The sequence below is a fragment of the Physella acuta genome, unplaced genomic scaffold (assembly GCF_028476545.2).
Source record: "Physella acuta isolate Inbredline_101_S28 unplaced genomic scaffold, ASM2847654v3 ptg000222l, whole genome shotgun sequence".
NCBI classification, from domain to species: Eukaryota; Metazoa; Mollusca; class Gastropoda; family Physidae; genus Physella; species Physella acuta.
In genome coordinates this window covers 873,514-891,108 of record NW_026731741.1, presented here as the reverse complement: position 1 = coordinate 891,108, position 17,595 = coordinate 873,514, and the positions used below count along the sequence as shown (strand labels likewise).

Below are 17,595 nucleotides of genomic sequence, written 5' to 3'. Positions count from 1 at the left end.
TCATAGAAAAATTGATGAATTGATGCTTTTACATGTTGAATTGGCACATGGGGATGGATTATACATTAATAAACAAAATTTTCTGAAGTTAACAAGCTTCTATGTACACAACAATTTTTTTTTCTGGTTAACTAGGTTTTTATATACACAACACAATTTCTTGAAGTTAACCAGCTTCATTTTACACAACTAAATTTTTGGAGTAAATTAGCAGATATTTACACAAACACATTTTCTGCGGTTAACTAGCTTTTGTTTACAGAACCACATTTCTGAAGTTAACTAGGTTTTATTTACACAATAAAATTTTCTGAAGTTAACTAGGTTTTATTTACACAATAAAATTTTCTGAAGTTAACTATGTTTTATTTACACAATAAAATTTTCTGAAGTTAACTAGGTTTTATTTACACAACAACATTTCTTTGACATAACCCAACACAATAACTATTACGTTGTGAAAGTCACAGCTATGGTATAAGTATAATACGAAACTCGCATTTTAGGCTTGTTTAAAAAAAAAACAACTATAATCTTAGTTTATTAAGTACACGCCAGTATTGAAAAGATGGCTCTTGTTAGGTCACATGTCACATGTCTGGCCCCTTCTAACAAGGTGACCTGTGTCACTACAGGCTGCTCTTAGATGACCTATGTGTCATGTCAAGTCCCTCTGAGGTGACCTGACAGGTCAGGCTCATCTATGGCTACCTATGAGTCATGTCAGGTCCCTCTAAAATAACATGGTGTTATAGAAAGCCGATATAAGATGACATATGTGTCACGTCAGGTCCCTCTAGATAATGTGTGTCACGTCACGTCCCTGTAGGTGAGTGTCACAGCAGGTCACTCTCCCAAATGTGACCCGAAATCTCGTGATGTCGGGCACCTCTCGCCCAGCCGCCAACCAATCAACGCGATACGCGATATCCCACGCGCCTCCGTGTACGAGCGGTCATGCTGAGCTGGGGGCTACACGGGAACATCACAAAAGCTGCTCACTATCAATGAACGCATCTGGTGACCGTGATACGTATTGCGTACAAAAAATACAAAGTTGTTTTTTTGCTTAAAAATGTTGCGATATTTTGTTAACGAAGTTTAAATGAACAGTTCTAAAATCCAGCGATTCATTTTTATGATGTGATTTTATCTAAAGCTGATTGTTCTGAATAAAAAAAAATTTCTACATTTTCTGTGAAATAAAATTAAAGCTATTTCATTTTTCATTTAATGTACTGTAATTTTTTTTTCAAATTTGTTGAAACATAGTCATTTTCAAACGTTGATGTTTACAATTTGAAGTCACCGTCAAAAGCAGTGGAGCGTCACGATGGTACAGCCACTACATTGTATAAATGGTTAACTGGATATTGAAGTCTTGTAGGCCTACTAAGGTAAGATACAATTTTAGTCATAACATTCTCCTTATGTGGGGCTACTTCCAGCACTAGAAACATTGACTTGTGTAAAAGTAAACAAAAATAATTAATGTTGTCTTTTCGAATCTGATGGTCCATGGGGTAAGTGAAGTAGAGTTCGCCTGTTTATGTGACATCAGTATATGAAGGGATAGAGTAGCCAGCACTATACCCAGCCTCCTTTACTTTCCCTAAGGAGAGTTAAGTACCCGTTAGAGCTGGGTGGACTCACAGACGTTCTACTGACAAGAACCCGGATTCGAACTCGAGACTCTCGTGTTAACAGTCTAGGGCTCTACCGCTAGGCCAGAGTTGTGTAGATAGTTGTAAACAAGAAACATTGACTTGTGTAGATAGTTATAACAAAAAAACATTGACTTGTGTAGAAAGTTTTTAAAAAATGTGTTACACTATCTTCTATGGATACTAGAGATTCCGTTTTGTTTACTGTTAACAAAAGTAGCAGTTATAGGCAAGGCTAGGATTTAAGGCCGAAGTGTTGTGATCATTAACCAGAGGCGTAGCGAGGGGGGGGGGGGGGAGGGCAGGGGGGGGGGACATACGTCCCCCGGAGCCGACCGGAATAGAATATTGAAAGTTTGAGGGGGGGGTGGTGTAAATCAAAAGTTGGAGGGGGTGCAAATCGAAAGTTTGTGGGGGGGGGGGGGGGTGCATATCGAATGTTTGAGTGGGGGGGGGGTGTGCAAATCGAAAGTTTGTCCCCGGGCACCGGGAAGGGTCGCTACGCCTCTGTCATTAACCCTAGCCCGTCCATTGTGGGGGGACGGGGGGGGGGAAGGTGGGGACAGGGGGGGGGGGGGCGGCCAACTAACAGTGAGGCAATACCTGTAAAACATTCCAGCTCTGGAAATCATTCCAACTGTGGAAAACACAGAAGAAACATATTAGATGTTTAAAATATTGGTCTTTATTGCAAAAAACTAATGGTAGATTTGTGTCATCTGGCTAATCCGTCTCGTCACCTGCCCTACTTTTTTCCCCGAACCATCAGCCGCAAGAGGCTTTGTCGAATGAATAAATGCGGCTCCGGAATAAATTCTGTTCCGGAATAAATGCGGCACCGGAATAAATGCGGCTCCGGAATAAATTCTGTTCCGGAATAAATGCGGCACCGGAATAAATGCGGCTCCGGAATAAATTCTGTTCCGGAATAAATGCGGCACCGGAATAAATGTGGCTCCGGAATAAATTCTGTTTCGGAATAAATGCGGCACCGGAATAAATGCGGCACAGGATTAAATGTGGCTCCGGAATAAATTCTGTTCCGGAATAAATGCGGCACCGGAATAAATGTGGCTCCGGAATAAATTCTGTTCCGGAATAAATGCGGCACCGGAATAAATGCGGCTTCTGAAAAATCGCGGATACTGAGTAAATGTGGCTCCTTTTACAAGAACATAAAAGTATTGGAGAACATATAAAATATAAAATATAAACATATAATTAGTATTTGCTGCAGGGCAGTTCAGGGTCTACTGTGTATAATGTCAGAGCGCATAAAAAATAATGTAATGTTCTTTCGAAATAATCTTAGTGGAGATTTTTATACTGATTCCTTATCTAAAGATTTCATTTAAAGATCTTCTTATATAAAAATCTTAATAAAACGCTTTATCTAGTGCACCTCAACATTAAAGTAGAAAAATAAGTAAATAGAAAGGTCGCCAGTTTTTGGTCTATACCAGTTACCATCGTAACAAATATATCCATGATTGCCAGACTAAAGATCTCATGTCATAGAGGCATGAAGACTTAGACACATAGTGGTTTAATCTGGTAGAAAATTGATCTGTGACGTTTTGTCCTAAGTTATTTTGTCCTCAGACATTTAGTTCTGGGATATTTTGTCCTGAGATATTTTGTCCTGAGACATTTTGTCCTGAGACATTTTGTCTTGAGATATTTTGTCCTGAGACATTTTGTCTGAGACATTTTGTCCTGAGACATTTTGTCTTGAGATATTTTGTCTTGAGAAATTTTGTCCTGAGAAATTTTGTCCTGAGATATTTTGTCCTGAGATATTTTGTCCTGAGATATTTTGTCCTGAGATATTTTGTCCTGAGATATTTTGTCCTGAGATATTTTGACATTTTGTCCTGAGAAATTTTGTCCTGAGATATTTTGTCCTGAGATATTTTGTCCTGAGATATTTTGTCCTGCTGAGATATTTTGTCTTGAGATATTTTGTCCTGAGACATTTTGTCTTGAGATATTTTGTCCTGAGACATTTTGTCCTGAGATATTTTGTCCTGAGATATTTAGTCCTGAGATATTTTGTCCTGAGATATTTTGACATTTTGTCCTGAGAAATTTTGTCTTGAGATAATTTGTCCTAAGATATTTTGTCCTGAGATATTTTGTCCTGAGATATTTTGTCCTGAGATATTTTGTCCTGAGATATTTTGTCCTGAGAAATTTTGTCTTGAGATAATTTGTCCTAAGATATTTTGTCCTGAGATATTTTGTCCTGAGATATTTTGTCCTGAGAAATTTTGTCTTGAGATAATTTGTCCTAAGATATTTTGTCCTGAGATATTTTGTCCTGAGATATTTTGTTCAATGGGGCTGTGTGTAGGCACTACAACACATGTATTTATAATACCAATAAACTAAAACCAATTAGACAAAATAAAACAGGCCAGTTTTGTAAAGGTTACACTCGCATCGTAAAGTAATTAAGCCTGTAATTAACGCAATCAACCTAAAGTTGTTTTTGTTCTAAGACCATCTTAATAGCATCACGATGATAATAGCGCTATGCTCTCAACAAACCCTCGACACATTTTCTCCATTACGACACAGCAATCCATAGCCCAACTAATCACAGCCCACATTAGATCCACAAAAACACCTTTTATGCATATTAAAATATGTCGTTTTAAGACAACAGTTTGTGGAGAGATAAAAAAAAAGGTGAAATAATGAACATGTTTCAATACGACTGTTTATATTGATTTTTTAAACCCCTTGAACTGTAAGTGCAGTGTGTTAGAAAAGGTGAAAATAATTTTTCGGATATTTATCCAGTGCAAAGGTGACTGATTTGAAACATTTGTAAAAAAAATTGTAACAACAAGACAAGCATTCGATACGATTATTAAAAACATATATAAACATCGTAATAAGATGGAGAGATTAAGATAAAAAAATAATAATTAAGAATTTCTCATAGTGTGAAAGCTGTTTTGAAATGAAAAATTCATCAGTATTTGAAAGGACGGAGATCGTATTATATAATAGGAAGCAAAGCATGAAGGGTGTATTACATCATAGCGTTACATTGGGTAGGGGTTGCTGTAAAGCAGTTTTATAAAACTCTTTGATTTTTTTTACTTTGTAGGGAAAACGTAGGTTTCTATACACTTTTTGGGAGTTTTCTGGTAAACAGAAGAGGTACTCTATTTGAAGTTCTCTCTCTCTCTCTCTCTTTCAATATCTCTCTCTGTATATATATATATATATATATATATATATATATATATATATATATATATATATATATATATATATATATATATATATATATATATATATATATATATATATATATATATATATCAGAATTTGAAAACAACATGTTTATGTTTTTCTCGAAAAACGAGCGGTCTAGCCCTGTTTCTCTAGATCCGCCATCTAAATAGCTACTGTTATATACGAATATATATATATATATATATATATATATATATATATATATATATATATATATATATATATATATACAAGAAATCTTAAGGGAGCCTATTCCCGCTTTATTTAAAAATTCTTATTTCGGCAATATTTATTTTACGTGCTTAATTACGCTGGCTGTCTACACATTTTTACTTCTCCCCTTATCTACCTACATACGTGTGGTAGACTAAACTCTAATTAACGAAATCAACAAACATGGGTTAGAGGAAGCAACAGTTACAACAATACTTACAACAGACAGTAGCTTTAGTCTGTTGCAGAATTACAACAATACAACAAACAATATCTGTTGCTTGTTGCAGAATTACAACAATGCTTACAACAAACAGAATCTGTTGCCTGTTGCAGAATTACAACGATACTTACAAAAAAAACACTAGCTGGTGTCTGATGCTGAATAAAAACAATTCTCTCTACCAAGGATTTGTATACCGGCATAAACGTAACGTTGAATTCAACCTAATTGGCATTTGTCAAAAAATATTTCGCATGCCTTGTCTGGGAAATAGCAACAAATCTCTTAGAAAAACATACAGGGCTGTAAATTCGGTGCCAGCTTTTAGCGATTACAATTAAAATACTTATTTAAAAAAAAAAAATAAACCACGTGGTCTAATTATAATAATTAAAAATCAGATTAAAAAAAATACAATATGTACGAAAAACGGTTGCTTGTACTAGCTAAATAAATAAGCACATTAATTTCATTGTTTTTACATCATCTTTGTTAATAAAACAAGCTTATTATTTCTAGCTGAGAACCAAGATTGTTATCTCCAATATAGAGAGTTTTTTTCACTCGAGTGGGGCCGTACACACGATTTCCCTAATGAACTGATCTTTAAATGATGGGATGGCGTGGCCTAGAGATAGAGCGCAAGACTGCTAACCCGAAAGTCTCGAGTTCAAGTAATTAGAACGTCCCTGAGTCCACCCTGTTCTGATGAGTACCTAAGTCACGTTAGGGAAACAAAGCCGGTTGGGCATACTCCTGGTCACACTATCCCTTCATATACCGAGATCAAGAAATACATTAACTCTACTTCATCTGACCAAGGGATCGCTAGTCCTAAAGAGTAATCGATACTATACCGTGATAAATGAACCTTTTGATATGTTTTTGTCATACTTAAACTAGTTAAAAGATAACTAACATCATTCAATAAGTTGAACCAATAATGGAAATCGATGGGTCAAAGTGTTTATTGATGATTACAGATGATTTAAAAACATTGAACTACTGATGTATCAGAGACATATAAGAGTCAACTGAGTATTGGTTTAAAAAATTGTTTTTCCTGTTACAAAAGACCTGCTGAGACTTATGTCAAGTGCAGAAATGCGCACTTTAACTTCCCACATAAAGTAGCCTGCAAGGTATCCTACAGGCTAACTCCGGTTGCATTTACAGACCTCCCACACAGGTAGCACATAGTCTAACTGGTAGCATTAGCAGATCTCACACAAAAGGTAGACTACAGACTAACTCTTGTAGCATTTACAGTCCTCTCTAACAAGGTAGCCTACCGACTAACTCTGGTAGCATACGGAGACCTCCCACAAAAGGTAGCCTACAGACATAATTTAGTTAGACCAGAACCTTTAATTTATGACTAGAAAAATCTTTCCAATCATATGATCCAACCCCGAATTCCCAACTCCAACGCTATTTATATTAGCATCCATTTCCCGTTGATCAAAAACCATAAACTCAAACAAAGTTCGACCACTCGGGACACACAAAAGCCGTGGACGTTGGACAAAGACCAGACATACGAACACACAATAGAAAGATACAAAAAATACCGTGTTGCATTGTTGTTGGTTTTACTGCCGTCAAGTTACAACACTTTTGTTGCATTTTACAATTCTTTTTCTTCATTTTTTTATGATAGCTAAATACGTGTCTTCCATATTTGGCTTCCGCGTATTATGTAACAAAATAAAAATGATTTTTGTCTCACCCCCACATTCATATAAAGATATTTAGCATCACCACCACCCCCTCATATTATGTAACATATTTAGGAAATCCGTCTACCCCAGATTTGACGCCATCATTTGGTGATGGAGAAATGCTTGTAGTTTTCGTCACCATTCAGCTTCAGAGAACTCGCTTTTTACAACATTACAGTTATACAGCTTTAGCAATCTTGAGGTGGGGCATGTTGTATCTAACACTAGCTTGGTGGTGGGGGGTGGTGGTAGTGGTGGTGTTGGTGGTGGGAGTGTTGGTGTTGGTGGTGGTAGTGGTGGGGATGGTGGTGGTAGAGGTGATGTTGGTAGTGGTGGTGGTGGTGGTGGCGGTGGTGGTAGTGGTGGTGGGGGTGGTGGTGGTGGGTGTGGTGGTGGTAGAGGTGATGTTGGTAGTGGTGGGGGTGGTGGTGATGGTGATGGGGGGGTGGGTGGTGGTTGAAATGGTGGTTTTATCATTTTGCTACGAATCAGGTTCTGGTTCAAATGTTAAACAAGCAACAGTTGATCCGTGCTCGCAGGAGACGAGGGGAGAGCTAAACAAGGTTTTAAAATAAATCCATACAAACTACTAACATAACCTGATAAACAGTTCGTTAAAGTCTGTAATATAAATCATGAAAACTTCAGCCCGTCATTAAACTGTGTGATAATTTGTTCAATTAATTCCGTAATGTATCGTATATCTTGTTATACCGCCTAAAAAATCGTATCTTAAAAAAACAACAAGCAAACAATAAACAACTGAGTGACGTATTTAACATTTTATCAGAAAAATAATTTTCGAATCCTAATAAAACACATAACTTATGTCATATTTTGTTAAATTATTAACATTATTATGATATTGTATGAAAGTATACGACTACACACGTAGCTACTTTATACAGCCACGTTTTTATTCTATTCCATCAATACCCCCCCCCCCCCCAAATAAAAAAAAATTATGCACAACTAAATAGAGAAAAAAACAAACAATTTCATTATCTGACTATACATAACAAACACGTTTTCTACATATTATATCACAGAGATATTTGATAGTTTTAAAACTAATACGAGTTTCAATAAATCAGGATATAGAAAACGGTTTTAAAACTCTGAGCTTGAACGCAGCCCAAATAAAAAACAATATCTCTTCCTGTTGTTGATGAAGCGTATTTTTTTGAAAACTTGGATACGTTGAAGTTCACGCCTCTAGGAGAAAAAAAAAATTAAGAAAAAATATTTAGATTTTGCGTCGGTGAATATGTAATCACCCAGGCTTGATTGTATGCATCTCTAATTTCAATGCGCGCGAAGATTTCTCTACTTCCGTCTTCTGTTGCGTTCGCACCACTCCCTCCCCCCTCGCGTTTCTTCAAACTGTTTAAGTAAACAGAGCATACTACATGGCCGGTACCCTGATACCGCTTTTGATTGGACGTCTAGCGGTCACGTGGTATTCTTGATTCAACATTAGAATTTCAACTTTTGATTTCCTCCACTGAAAGCTGTGGAGCAGACACCATCTGGAGATGCGGCGTCACAGATGGAAATACAAACATGGCTTGGTCGTTCCTTCATCGACTTTTGGAGGGTGATGGCCACGCATTTTTCGAAAAATATATATCGACCAAATGCGTATATATGTGTATCGACTATTGACTATATGTGTATCGACCATTGACTATTTGTATATCAACTATTGACTATACGTGTATCGGCTATTGACCATATATGTATCGACTATTGACTATATATGTATCGACTATTGACTATTTGTATATCAACTATTGACTATACGTGTATCGACTATTGACCATATATGTATCGACTATTAACCATATATGTATCGACTATTGACCATATATGTATTGACTATTGATCATATGTGAATCGATTATTGACTATATGTGTATCTACATCGTCTCATGAGCCTGACATATTTGGGGTCAGATATTGAAGCTAAAACGTTGTAAAATACTCTGAAATATTAGAAAAACAGAAAAGCTTTCAAAATTTGTATTTCTTAAGCTCCCAAAATACCTGGGAGTTTCAAGAACGAAACAAAATTTATGTTTTAATGAAAGATAATCACTTTCCATGAACAGCTTCCAAAATAAAAATAAATAACCATTTCTGGTATCTTGCTCGCTCTCGATTTAACCATCAAGTATAACGCAGCCAGTACTACCAGTGTTTCTTTCAGACTTTTTTCTCCGAGGGGGGGGGATTTGATATTTTCTGGGGGGGGGGGGGTGGGCACGTTTTCCAGGGGTCGGACACTGGTAAAAGTTTTGTTTTCTATATAAATTTTATTTCGTTCGGAGAGGGGCGGTAGACTTTTTCGGGGGGGGGGGGGGGGCTTGAAGAGATGCCTGGAAGAAACTCTTGAGTACCACGGACCAGCCAACAAACTTTCCGATAAACCAGTAAACCTAACAACCGACCAAGCACCAAACCAAACAGTCACGCAACCAACTAACCAGTCAACCAACGTACCAACCAATCCTAACCAACCAACCAATCTTAACCAACCAATCCTAACCAGCCAACCACTCCGAACTAGCCAACCAATCCTAACCAACCAACCAATCCTACCCAACCAACCAATCCTAGCCAACCAACCAATCCTAACCAACCAACCACTCCTAACCAGCCAACCACTTCGAACCAGCCAACCAATCCTAAACAGCCACGCAACCAACTAACCAGTCAACAAACCTACCAACCAATCCTAACCAACCTACCAATCCTAATCAACTAACCAATCCTACCTAACCAACCAATCCTATCAACTAGTATATAGAATCAAACAACAAGTTTGGTATCGATACTTAACTCCCACCGTCTAGTTCAGCCACCCAACAGACCGATTCTAAACCACCAAACATGGTAGACCGTAAATCCCAAAAAAACTCTCGATATACCCATCTAAAACATCATTTTGTCTAGATAAAATATCATTTCTTTTAATTAAAAAACATCAGGTCGCTGGCTGTTGTTTTATTTTGAAGACAGATCAAATGTTCTTTCAGCCGGACATCAGCGTATAGACTGGCTTTAATACTCAATCATTTCAGTTTGATATTCAAAGAAAAGAGAGACAACTTTGTACTTGATTTTTTTTTGGGGAATTCCCGTGGGGGGCATAGACGTATGTTTCAAGTTGGGGTATATTGTTTTCATCGGAGTGAAGCTATGGCGTAACGAATTCAATGAGATTAATTGCATTGGCGTGCATAGGGCCGGTTTACACTGAAAGACTTCAGACAGTTGGCACGTTGTCAATGTGTTTGTCGAATGTGGGGGCTTATAGTTCGGTGCTGTTATGTATGTTTTTGTTGTGCTTGGTTAGTGCAGTTAAGTATGTTTATGTTGTGTTGTTTTAGTGTTGTTATGTATGTTTATGTTGTGTTTAGTTGGTGCTGTTATGTATGTTTATGTTATGTTTGTTTGGTGCTGTTATGTATGTTTTTGAGTGTGGGGCTTATAGTTCGGTGCTGTTATGTATGTTTTTGTTGTGTTTGGTTAGTGCAGTAACGTATGTTTTTGTTGTGTTGTTTTAGTGTTATTAGGTATGTTTATGTTGTGTTTGGTTGGTGCTGTTATGTATGTTTTTGTTGTGCTTGTTTGGTGCTGTTATGTATGTTTTTGTTGTGTGTGGGGCTTATAGTTCGGTGATGTTATATATGTTTTTGCTGTGTTTGGTTAGTGCAGTTATGTATGTTTTTGTTGTGTTTGGTTGGTGCTGGAAGGTAGCACTAGGGCAATATGATAGGAAGGATATTTTAGCACTAGTACGATAGTAAGGATATACCAGACAATTTATCTCCCCCTAACTGACCAAGGTACCGTTGCCTTAAGTGTACTGGTGAATATATATCAGCTGTCTTATTGATGTCGCTATTGATACCTCTCGCACGACTTAACACCTCAGTGACTCGCCTAACTGTCCACTAGTTAATCCCTCTCAGCCATCTCACGAGTTCGCCTAATTCTAAAATATCATTTTCTATTATTACCAGGACTTTATGTATACGTCTCGCCAACCCGCCGTCACCCCACAATCCCCCACCCCCAAATACTACGAGGTTCATTTTGTGTTCCTACCATTAGCCAGCCACGTAATGTACATGTACTCTCTTTAACTTGGTGATAGAAGAGTTCCTCCCCCTATCTCAACTCGAGCATAAAAGGGCTAATTCAGTGGCTTCCCTTTTGTGTAGATATTCAATAGGTAGAGACGGGCGTAGATCGCGTGGTTTGGGGGACGCTGAGTTGTCGGACATCCGGTTATGTTCGGTCAACGATTTTTGAAACATCCGGTTAGGTCATCTGCTTCCTTCCTATGAAACATCAGGTTATGTTAAGTCATCGCTTCCTTCTGAAACATCCAGATATGTTTTGTCATCGCTTGTTTGCTTAGGTCAACGATTCATTCCTTAGGTCAACAATTCATTCCTAAGGTCAACAATTCATTCCTTAGGTCAACGATTCCTTCCTTAAGTCAACGAGTCCTTCCCCAAGTCAGCTAGTCTACCCTTAGGTCAAATATTCCTTTCTTAGGTCATTGATTCCTTCCTTAGGTCTAAGATTTCTTCCTTAGGTCAACGATTTCTTCCTTAGGTCAACGATTTCTTCCTTAGGTCAACGGGTCCTTCCAACAGACCTGATATCTGATTTGCTCCAAGCAGCACCGCCCTGATTAAACTAAAAAGAAAATTCAATTAATTAAGAAATAAAAAATTACCCCTAAAAGTCATCTATAGTGATTTGTGTTGTATCATTATCATTAAAGTTTGTTGGTTCTGGTGTCTTCGTACACGCGTCTTTGTGTTATGAGCTCATTTGATAATGTTGTATGGTGGGGTTGTATTGTCTCGTCAGCCAACAAGTAAGTTGTTCTGTGTTGAGTTAAACATGTCAGGGGAGCTAACAATACAATCGTTCTATGTCAGGGAGCTAACAATCGTTCTATGTCAGGGGAGCTAACAATACAATCGTTCTATGTCAGGGGAGCTAACAATACAATCGTTCTTTGTCAGGGAGCTAACAATACAATCGTTCTATGTCAGGGGAGCTAACAATACAATCGTTCTATGTCAGGGGAGCTAACAATACAATCGTTCTATGTCAGGGGAGCTAACAATACAATCGTTCTATGTCAGGGGAGCTAACAATACAATCGTTCTTTGTCAGGGAGCTAACAATCGTTCTATGTCAGGGGAGCTAACAATACAATCGTTCTATGTCAGGGGAGCTAACAATACAATCGTTCTTTGTCAGGGAGCTAACAATACAATCGTTCTATGTCAGGGGAGCTAACAATCGTTCTATGTCAGGGGAGCTAACAATACAATCGTTCTATTTCAGGGGAGCTAACAATACAATCGTTCTATGTCAGGGGAGCTAACAATACAATCGTTCTATGTCAGGGGAGCTAACAATACAATCGTTCTATGTCAGGGGAGCTAACAATACAATCGTTCTATGTCAGGGAGCTAACAATACAATCGTTCTATGTCAGGGGAGCTAACAATACAATCGTTCTATGTCAGGGAGCTAACAATACAATCGTTCTATGTCAGGGGAGCTAACAATACAATCGTTCTATGTCAGGGGAGCTAACAAAACAATCGTTCTATGTCAGGGGAGCTAACAATACAATCGTTCTATGTCAGGGGAGCTAACAATACAATCGTTCTATGTCAGGGGAGCTAACAATGAAGTTGTTCTATGTTGAGTTAAACCTGTCAGTACTACACAACTCGCGATGCCGTTATTCTTGTTCTTCCAGGAAGTTCCAAAGACAACTAATATAATTTTACAGTACTTACATTTCCGTCTTGTGGTAGACAAATTTAATGTCAAAGTTCATCTTTTACAGCCGAGTTATATAGAGTACATGTCTATTTCGTGGTTGATGTGGTATTGAATTTTTCGTTTATCAGAGAAAGTAAATTTTTTTCTGTCTACCTTGTTACAGCGAATTATAACCCCCGGCAATTTTTACTTAAAAAAAAAGATTCAGGAAATTATTATTTTTTTGTGTTTTTAAAAATCAGATATATTTTTTCTGGAGCTGTATGATATATAAAGGGATTCTTGTTCACTCTCGAACATTAAAAAACCCTCACAGTAATGTAGGGCCTACTCAAAAATAATTTTGGGTGATATAGGAGACGGTAAGGGCAATTGATTTCATTTAAATGATTTGACGATACAAAGAGAAAGTATATTAATGAAATGATTTAACGATTTAAAGAAATAGTATGATTTGACGATATAAAGAGAAATATACCATTGAAATTATTTGACAATATAAACAGAAAGTATATCACTGAAATGATTTGACGATACAAAGAGAATAAATATAATCAAAATGATATGAAGATTATAAGAGAATGTATATAACTAAAATGATCTGAGGATTCAAAGAGAACGTATCATAAAATGACAAAAACAGATGACATTCGGGAGATGTGGCGGTGCTTTAGATTATAATCTCCAAATAGATCTAGTTGGGTTCAAAGAGAAATAAAAATCCTGACTTGAGTAGGCAGGAGTTTTTTTATGCGCCTCTGGGCTAGTGGCCATCACGTTGATGAGGAGTGGAGGGGGGGGGGGGAGGAGGTGGATAGGAGGTGAACAATTTGAAGAGTTTCAAAAGCCGGGGGGGGGGGGGCGACACGGACAGATTGGCATATCGGTAGAGAGCTAGTCTGCCTACCCGTAAGTCTTGAGTTCGAATCCGGGTTCAATTCACTAAAAAGCCGTGGATGTAGAAACAAATAATCTCTGTGTCATCTACTTTGTTCACGATTAACGTTAAAAAAAATGGGGTGACCCAACTGTCTGAGGGTTCTAATCTCAGGCGGCGCTGTGGGGTGTGTGAAGAGAGGGGTGATCCACCACCAGAAGGGCCTATTGTTCTAATGTATTTAGAGGAGTTGCAAAATTCTGAATCCACCCCGTGCGTCGCTATGTTCCGCTAACAAATAAACCGAACAGCAAAACTTTAAAAAACGCTAATTACTCCGCTAAGCGTGATGGCAGGTCTGCAGGGGGCTTGCTAAATTTGCTAATGATAAAAATATATCAAACACTCAACAGACAAGGGAGATTATTTTGAAGTTTTTAAAAAAATTCATCACGTGATCGATGGGACGTTACACCTGTCAGCATCAGACCCAGAGAGCTTGTAAATCAGAAGATCGTGTGGGCAGGGAGAGTAGATCCTGACTAGTCGTATACTAAGGAGTGTTTATGTGTTGGATAAATTCATTTAAGGCCTTCTCCATCGTGTGGGTTGAAAGGGTAGCCGTGCTAATTAAGTTATGTAAGGAAGACTTTATGGCTTAAACATAGGGCTGTACATTTCATTTAGTGAAATAAAAACAGCACATTTTGTTAGTTAAGTGTATAAATGTTTGTTGATTCAATAAAGGATTTGACAATTTGTTCATTGACAGAGGCGTAGCGAGCCTTCCCGGCGCCTGGGGACAACCCCCCCCTCAAGATTTCCATTTGCACCCCCCCCCTCAAACTTTCGATTTGCACCCCCCTCAAGATTTCCATTTGCCCCCCCCCCCCCCTCAAGATTTCGATTTGCACCCCCCCCCCTCAAGATTTCGATTTGCACCCCCCTCACACTTTCGATTTGCACCCCCCTCAACCTTTCAATTTATTTTTCCAACCCATTTTGGCGCCCCCTAAGGTCGGCGCCCGGGGACATATGTCCCGACCCCCCCCCTTCCCCTCGCTACGCTACTGTTCATTGAATAAACGATATCAGATTGTTAATTCAATAAAGGTTTTGACAATTTGTTTCGTTAAATATAAAACGTGACATATTTTGGTTACATGAAAGAAGCTATGATCTGCTGATAAAATGAAAACAAAAAGCAGGAAAATTGTGTTGGTTAAATGAAGAATAGGGCACGATGACAGTCATTGGTTAACCCAGGTTAGGGCAAAGGTTAATTCATAAGGTCTCCTCATATTTACATATTCTAATTAGAGTTGTCAGCCAAATGGTACTTATTTTAGAAGCGTCTCACTACGTCCAGGAAACAACATCAATGGAACATCTTCAGTTTTTCTTTATTCTTTAAAGAAGTTTCTCAAACAACTCACCTAAATCAATTTGATCATCTGTTTATTGTGTTGCAGTTTATTAGTGCTGGGTGGCATTGTTGATGTCTAGGAAACTGTCTAGTGATGCTTCAGCTCTGTCCACACTCTTAAAGCAAGATATTACACAATAGTATCTGTCTGCCCTCCCTTCTTGTAAGACATTACCCAAGATCCTCTGTCTGCCCTCCCTTCTTGTAAGATATTACCCAAGATCCTCTGTCTGCCCTCCCTTCTTGTAAGACATTACCCAAGGTCCTCTGTCTGCCCTCCCTTCTTGTAAGATATTACCCAAGATCCTCTGTCTGCCCTCCCTTCTTGTAAGACATTACCCAAGATCCTCTGTCTGCCCTCCCTTCTTGTAAGATATTACCCAAGATCCTCTGTCTGCCCTCCCTTCTTGTAAGACATTACCCAAGATCCCCTGTCTGCCCTCTCGTTCTACTGTCTATGAGACATTACCCAAGATCCTCTTGGCTAGCTCTATGCCGACATCAATGCGAGACTCAAGTGCAAGGTTCGATAACTCGTACCGCAGCCCAAAGATTTTCTCTGAAATCGCCGCCAGTACATTAAAAAGTTCTCTATGTGTACGGGCCAGACAGATGTTTTTGATGATCCCAGATACGTTTGAGACTTGTGTGAATTTTTTAGAGAAATGTCTGAAGCAAGCAGTTGTTTGACAAGTTCGAAAAAAAAAGATTTATTTAAAATGATAGAGAAATAGATTTATTATGACACGAAACACGCGAGGATAATATATTATTTATATATAACTAGCCGTCCCTGCCAGGCCCTGTTCTGGCTTCTGTGAAAAACCTTTCTGTTAAATACCATTACCTGTGTGTTTAGTAATCATCATAAACCCGGCATTGCCCACCCAAACCACAACCAACCAAAAACAACAAAACGCAAACATAACGCTAACACAATTACAAATACAAACGAAAACAAAAACCTAACAACAAACCCAACCACAATCACAAACACCAATACAAGCACAAAGAAAAAACAAACGAAAAAGCAAACGAAAACAAAAAACCTAACAACAAACCCAACCACAACCACAAACACCAATACGAACACAAAGAAAAAACAAACGAAAAAGCAAACGAAAACAAACCAAATCCAAACGCAAAACGCAAAACCAACCACAAACACAAACCCAAAGAAAAAAACACAAACGAAAAAGCAAACGAAAACAAACCAAATCCAAACGCAAAACCAACCACAAACACAAATACAAACCCAAAGAAAAAACACAAACGAAAACGAAAAAAGAAAGAGCAAAAACGAACCAAAACGCAACCACTAACGCAAACGCAACCTAAACACAAAGAAAACACTAACGCGTACATAAACGCAAGTGCTCACAGTCTAGCCCGGGGCGGAATCGCCTGTTTCAGCTTAATAAACGACTATAGTACCCCAACTTATTCATAGTCTTTTGCACTCACTTAAGCGATTGTAGGCGCCAAACCGAACACGGGAGGCACGGGGCCCCAAATAGCGCCCTGTCTGGGCACCACAGGACGCCCGGATTCGATTCACTACAAGACTATAGTAACCTTTCTTATCCATACTCTATCGCGCTGTTTAAAGCGAAATTATGCACCATGGCGCTCACAGGATAGCCCAGAGCGCCAAATTGAACCCTGGTGGGGCGCCGGCGGACGCGCCTGTTTCAATTTAATGAAAAATTATAATACTCCAAGCTTATTCGTAAAATACCTACAACATTTGCACTTGATCAATCCTCGCTAATGATGTAATTATTTTTTTCCCCAACACCAAAACAAAGTAATAAAAAGTAAATTCTTTTCCACTAATGTAATGGTTTTATAAAGGGAAGTAATTGTGTTTTCCTAATTTATCAAAGGGAAGTAAGTGATATAGGACTAAATAAAGACATAATTAGAATTTTTGTAGAAGATGATATTTTTTTAAAAACTTGTGTTTAATGAACATGCCGAAAATTATTATTACTTTCAGTTTGATAAATGAAAATTATTTCCCAAAACTTTCAATATTAATTTTTTAACTCATAAATTTAGACCATAATGACTTTAATTATCTAACACTTAAATCCATAGAAGTATGTCAACGACAAACAAACAAAGTTATTACATGTTAGTTACATACAGAATTGAGCTTTATATATTAGACTAGCCGTCCCGGCCAGGCCCTGCTCTGGCTTATGTGAAAAACCTCCTGTTAAAGACCATTACCTGTGCGTTTAGTAATCATCATAAACCCGGCATTGCCCATCCAAACCACAACCAACCAAAACAACAAAACGCAAACATAACGCTAACACAATTACAAATACAAACGAAAACAAAAACCTAACAACAAACCCAACCACAAT

General features: G+C 38.1%; 1 protein-coding gene across 1 annotated transcript in view; it reads left to right on the top strand.

The window, feature by feature from the left end:
- The first annotated feature begins 1,304 nt into the window (after positions 1-1,304).
- Positions 1,305-17,595, top strand: part of LOC131937792 (neuronal acetylcholine receptor subunit alpha-7) — a 48,079-nt gene continuing 31,788 nt past the window's right edge. The window contains exon 1 of the mRNA XM_059295431.1: positions 1,305-1,397. The gene's annotated coding sequence lies outside the window, so the exon portion shown is untranslated. The remainder of the gene's footprint in view (positions 1,398-17,595) is intronic.